This window comes from Lampris incognitus, chromosome 19 (genome assembly GCF_029633865.1).
Source record: "Lampris incognitus isolate fLamInc1 chromosome 19, fLamInc1.hap2, whole genome shotgun sequence".
Lineage (NCBI taxonomy): Eukaryota > Metazoa > Chordata > Actinopteri > Lampriformes > Lampridae > Lampris > Lampris incognitus.
In genome coordinates, this window is record NC_079229.1 from 2,311,126 (window position 1) to 2,317,637 (window position 6,512).

General features: G+C 49.5%; 2 non-coding genes across 2 annotated transcripts; one reads left to right on the top strand and one right to left on the bottom strand.

Moving 5' to 3' along the window:
* Window positions 1-3,647: 3,647 nt before the first annotated feature.
* Window positions 3,648-3,719, bottom strand: trnap-agg (transfer RNA proline (anticodon AGG)). The gene has a single exon. It is a non-coding gene; the product is annotated as a tRNA-Pro (tRNA).
* A 318-nt stretch (window positions 3,720-4,037) lies between these two features.
* trnap-ugg (transfer RNA proline (anticodon UGG)) lies at window positions 4,038-4,109 on the top strand. The gene has a single exon. It is a non-coding gene; the product is annotated as a tRNA-Pro (tRNA).
* Window positions 4,110-6,512: the final 2,403 nt, after the last annotated feature.

Here is a 6,512-nt window from a genome sequence, read left to right on the forward strand (position 1 = left end):
GGGGTGTGAGGAATTGTGGGTGTGGAGGTGGAGTATGATGAGGTGCATGTATGACGGCTGAGTATGGTGCTGCGTGTCCAGACACGGAGTTAACCGTAGCACGTGGCCGTACGGGCGGTTCACCTGGTGACTCCTATGTGAGCTGCTGTCACAGCGTTCTATCAGGAGTACACTTTCTGACCTTTGAGGGTGCTGTACAGGGGCGGTGTCGAAGCTCTGAGTCAGAATCTAGGGATTTGTGTAGCCCATTATCACAAATTACAAAATTGCCTCAGTGGGCTTTAAAGCAACACAACATCCTGTCTTTAGACCCTCACACTGGATAAGGAAAAACTCCCTAAAAATAATATTTGAAAAGCAAATTTTCGCACCCCTCACCCTCTCCGGCCACAACACACAACCAACTACACCCCCTGCCAGAAACTCTGCCCTCCCCACCGAACCCCCACCCGCACTCAGGATCGGTGTTGAGGACGTGCACCAGCTCTCCCAGAGACAGAACACCAGGACGGCGCCGGGCCTGGATGGCGTGTCACCCTCCTGTCTTAACGTCTGTGCTGACCAGCTGGCCCCCATCTTCACCCTGATCTTCAGCAGATCACCGGAGCTGTGTGAAGCCTCTTCCTGCTTCAAGAGCTCCACGATCATCCCGGTCCCCAAGAAGCCCCGTATCACAGGACTAAGGCCCGTTGCCCTAATAGCTGTGGTCATGAAATCCTTCGAGACACTGGTGTTGGCCCACCTGAAAGAAATTACAGGCCCCCTGCTCGACCCCCTGCAGTTTGCCTATTGAGCAAACAGGTCAGTGGGAGATGCAGTCAACATCAGGAATCAGGATTCAGGATTCAGGAACACTTTATTTGTCATTTCACTTTATGCACTTACGTACACGAAATGAAATGAAATGCCGTTTCCCCCGGCCCACAGCAGTACAACACAAAGACACAAACACGTCCAAAATCTACAAGAACAGACACACCCAAGTTAACACATATATCCAAACCAAAACACACAAAAAAACACTGTCCAAGGGAACAAAGGCCAGCCAGGCTCAACGTCAGAAGTGCCGGTCTGCATGGGTTAGCAGCTAGCTTAGCCCGCCCCGCTTCCGCATCCTGTCAGGCAGCCCTCAGCGTTTCCTCTTCAGGCACAGCTCGAGGCAGGGGTTGTGGCCCCCGGGCCCTCCGGACAAAGCAGACCAAGCTCTCCCAGCCGATCCAGCGCCAGCTCCCCCAGCCAGACACCCTCGACACACCTCCCCGCACTCCTCACGATGACATCAACATCTCCACAGTCAACGACAGGTGAGGCCGTCGCCAGACCGCCCTCGGTATTATCGGAACTGCCAGTCTGCGTGGACTAGCAGTTAGCTTAGCCTGCCTCACTCTTCCAGCCGATCCAGTGCCAGTTCTCCCAGCCAACAAACGAACACAAAACTTAGACACAGATGTGGACAAAGGCACTACATGGACGGCACTGGGTGAGGCCGCCGCAAACGGGAATTTGCGTAGCCATCTTCCCACACCGGAAGTGGTAACATGGGATAACTCTACATCTTCCAACACTTCGACTCCCCAGGGACATACACAAGGGTCCTGCTTGTGGACTTCAGCTCAGCGTTCAACACCGTTGTCCCAGATATCCTCCTCTCCAAACTCACCCGGCTCACTGTACCAGCCCCCATCTGCCAGTGGATGAAAAACTTCCTGGCAGACAGGAGGCAGCTGGTGAGGCTGAGGAAAATCACAACCAGCACCCGCACAATCAACACTAGCGCCCCCTAGGATGTGTGCTCTCCCCTCTACTCTTCTCTGTCTACACAAATAACTGCACCTCAGGTGGCCCGTCTGTTAAACTCCTGATGTTTGTGGATGACACAACCATCATTGGCCTTATGTGGGATGGTAACGAGTCTGCTTAAAGATGGGAGGTTGATCAGCCGGCCCTCTGGTGTGGCCATAGCAACCTGGAGCTGAGCACACTCAGAACAGTGGAGAGAACAGTGGACTTCAGGTAGATACCATACTCAACAGCACGGTGTCTACGGTGAAAACCTACAGAATTCTGGGGTCCACAATCTCCCAGGACCTAAGGTGGGCATTCAACATAGACACAGTCATCAAAAAGGCCCAGCAGAGGATGTACTTCCTCCACCAGCTCAAGAAGGTCAACCTGAGTGCAGGTGGGGGGTCGGTGGGGAGGGAGGGTGTCTGGCAAGGGGTGTAGTTGATTGTGTGTTGTGGCCGGAGAAGGTGGGGGATGCGAACATTTGCTTTTCAATATGTGAAGATTGTTGTGTTGTAGTGTTGTTATTTTATGTTTAGTACAATGAGAGAGCCACATAACTAAGTCAAATTCCATGTATGTACAAACCTACATGGCCAAGAAACATGGTTCTGATTCTGGTTCTGATTCCTACTCTATCTCGCATCCAAAACAGGGTATCACACATCCTTCATGCTGTTGTACAACTTTCATTACCGTGCAGTTGGTATGAGCGCTTCAGCAACTGGGAGCATCTAGCGACAGGTGGTTTAACGGAGACTGTATACCACAGCAGAGAGGCATTTCTTTGTTATTTGATGCATTTACATGTATTATACAAGAGCAGCCAGATGGCAGGAGTGCCCGCCAGAGCAGGCAGGGCTTAGTGCTCTGCACAAAGTCATGTTGGAAAGGACAGAGTACACCAATAGCAGGGATGCCTCTAATAATACATATACATGCTTTTAATTAACCCCACAGCTTGAATGATGGTCACCTTAAATAAAATCTGACCCAGAGATAAGGTCCATTGGTTTGTTTCAGCAGCCTCCAAATCAGAGCATGGTGGAAGTGGAAACTCGTGTAGTCTTTGTAATGGGGCTGTATACAAGTCACGCCCATCTTGGGAATAACACCTGTATAGGTACCCAGTTCCCATCCTTGCATTGGGAAAGCCCACAGAGAGAGTGGGGTGGCTTTAAGGTGGTATCTCAGGGCAGGAGAAAGTAGAGTGATAGAAGAGGAATAGAGTGTTGGATGGGTCGGGGGGTCAGGGGGGTGAATCAATGATTCAGCCAGTCACAAGGTTTGCTGTTTAAAGATACAAAGTGTCTCTAGTCGATACAAATGTTACACCCCCACAGCCAGGAAGAGTATGAATTAAAGCATTCAAATTTGGCTGGTGACCCTCTGGTGTTTTGGGCCACTGGGGCCTGACGTGGGAGACCGACATCAACTCCATCCTCAAAAAGGCCCAGCACATGACATTTCTGTGGTAGCTGAGGAAACCTGGTCTGCCACAGGAGCTGTTGCACCAGTTCTACACCGCAGTCACTGAAGGATTCAAACTCCAAATGTTGAAAGATGTGTTCAGAAAGGGCCATGTCAGTCTCTCTTTAGGCAAATGAGCAACACAACCTCGCTAACAAAGCGATGGACTTGGCCTGTGGCAGTTTCACCTGTGCTGTTTGGCTTGTGTTAATGCTGAAACGCACAGAGCTATTTCTTCTTCTTCTTCTTCTGAGTATTTCTTCACCTGCAGCACAGCATTGATGACATGACCAGAGAAAGCATTTTTGGAGATGGGCAAACATTATGCAATTCATGTATGCAGTAAGGCCCTCCGGGACCGAAAAGCCTGCATAGAGGGATTCTATCAAACGGGGCTTGTCGGGGATTTGAACCCAGGACCTCTCACACCCTAAGCGAGAATCATACCCCTAGACCAACAAGCCACATAAAGTGGTGTTGTTGACTTTTCTTTTTTCTTCTTTTTTTGTGCCATTGTTCAGACTATAATTGAAAGAAAGGAACACAATCACATCTTATGAATGAAGAGTATGAAGCCTTTCCCATTCGTGCTGATAGTTGGACCCTTTCCCACAGTGGGAATTTTAACCCCCGGCCTACAGGTCACATGTCACCGGCCAATAGTCCCAGGGGACAAGACATTGGTGGTTCAGTGGTAGAATTCTCACTACAGGATGGAAGAATGAAAGAATTACAATAAAAGTAAAAAAATAAAATAAACAAAAACAAAACAGGAGCCCTATGGCTCGTTGGTCTAGGGGTATGATTCTCGCTTTGGGTGCGAGAGGTCCCGGGTTCAAATCCCGGACGAGCCCCATGTGACAAAGTTCAAGTATGCTGGCTCTAAGATGAGGCGGGGCCTTGCTGTCTACAGTAGTTTTACATAACGTTTCCCTTTTCTCCATAAATGCTACCTCTGGTAACAGCGTGCTGCATGTGAATAAATACTCGGCACCGCTTCTACAAAGGCTTTGTGAAGTGTCTTCCATCCACAAAGCCTTGTCGTGAGTGGCAGGTGAGAACTCTACCACCCAACAGATTTTGAAGAATGTGAAAAAATTAAAGGTCAACAAATTGACAGCACACAACCCCATCCCACCTTGACACCGTGGGGTGGAACTGTGTGAGAATGTTGAATGACTACAGTTCAGCCTTCAGTACCATAATGCCCCCCAGAATAGTCAGCAAACTCAGGGAACTTGACCTGAACACCTCCCTGTGCAACTGAGTCCTTGACTTTGGGACTGGTGGACCCCAGGTGGTGCATAGATACACCTCCACTTCTCTCATCCTCAACACAACAGCCGCCCTAAGGCTGTGTCCCGAGGCCACTGCTGTATTTTCTGTACACACATGAAGGTGCAAATAGTATAAGATATACACACATGAAGACCAAAAGCTAAATTAAGATACAAAAGAGCTGGAGTATCAACACATTTAACAATACCTACAGACATTCAGTGGGTAGACAGGTTCAGGTGGGCAACAGCTTGGGGAAAGAAGCTGTTTTTGAGCCTGGTAGTGCGGGCTCTGAGGCTCCTGTAGCGCCTCCCAGAGTGCAGGGGGGAGAACAGTCTATGGTTGGGGTGGGTGGGATCTCTGCTGATGCTCAGACCCCTTCCAAGGCAGCGTTTATGATAAATGTCTTTTATGGCTGGCAGCTGGGTACCGGTGATATGCTGGACCACCTTGACGACCCGCTGCAGAGCTTTCTGGTCTACTGAGGTGCAGTTGCTGTACCACACTGAGATGCAGCTGGTCAGGATGCTCTCTATGGTGCACTGGTAGAAGTTGGGGAGAATTTGGGGGGATAGACGGGCGCTGCTCAGCCTCCTCAGGAAATGCAGGCGTTGTTGGGCCTTTTTCACAAGGGCCTGGGTGTTTAATGTCCAGGAAAGGTCCTCGCTGATGTGGACTCCAAGGAATTTAAAGCTGGAAACACGCTCCACTTCCACCCCATTGATGTGTATGGGGGAGTGGCTGCACCATCTTACAATGCTGTGATTGCAACTATTCCCAAATCCTCTGTGAATAGTACACATGGACATTGAAACTCTAGTTAATGGTCACACCCATATTTGCATATGAAACTGGTGGGTCGTTATGCCACTGTATTGTTTATAAGGGTGGGGACACCTGCAGTCACTGTATTGTTTGTAAGGGTGGGGACACCTGCAGTCACTGTGTTGTTTATAAGGGTGGGGTACCTGCAGTCACTGTATTGTTTGTAAGGGTGGGGGTACCTGCAGTCACTGTATTGTTTGTAAGGGTGGGGACACCTGCAGTCACTGTATTGTTTATAAGGGTGGGGACACCTGCAGTCACTGTATTGTTTGTAACGGTGGGGACACCTGCAGTCACTGTATTGTTTGTAAGGGTGGGGTACCTGCAGTCACTGTATTGTTTGTAAGGGTGGGGACACCTGCAGTCACTGTATTGTTTATAAGGGTGGGGACACCTGCAGTCACTGTATTGTTTGTAACGGTGGGGACACCTGCAGTCACTGTATTGTTTGTAAGGGTGGGGACACCTGCAGTCACTGTATTATTTATAAGGGTGGGACACCTGCAGTCACTGTATTGTTTGTAAGGGTGGGGACACCTGCAGTCACTGTATTGTTTATAAGGGTGGGGTACCTGCAGTCACTGTATTGTGTATAAGGGTGGGGACACCTGCAGCCCCTGTATTGTTTATAAGGGTGGGGACACCTGCAGTCACTGTATTGTTTATAAGGGTGGGGACACCTGCAGTCACTGTATTGTTTATAAGGGTGGGGACACCTGCAGTCACTGTATTGTGTATAAGGGTGGGGTACCTGCAGTCACTGTATTGTGTATAAGGGTGGGGACACCTGCAGTCACTGTATTGTGTATAAGGGTGGGGACACCTGCAGTCACTGTATTGTGTATAAGGGTGGGGACACCTGCAGTCACTGTATTGTGTATAAGGGTGGGGTACCTGCAGTCACTGTATTGTGTATAAGGGTGGGGACACCTGCAGTCACTGTATTGTGTATAAGGGTGGGGTACCTGCAGTCACTGTATTGTTTATAAGGGTGGGGACACCTGCAGTCACTGTATTGTGTATAAGGGTGGGGACACCTGCAGTCACTGTATTGTTTATAAGGGTGGGGACACCTGCAGTTACTGTATTGTGTATAAGGGTGGGGACACCTGCAGTCACTTTATTGTGTATAAGGGTGGGGTACCTGCAGTCAC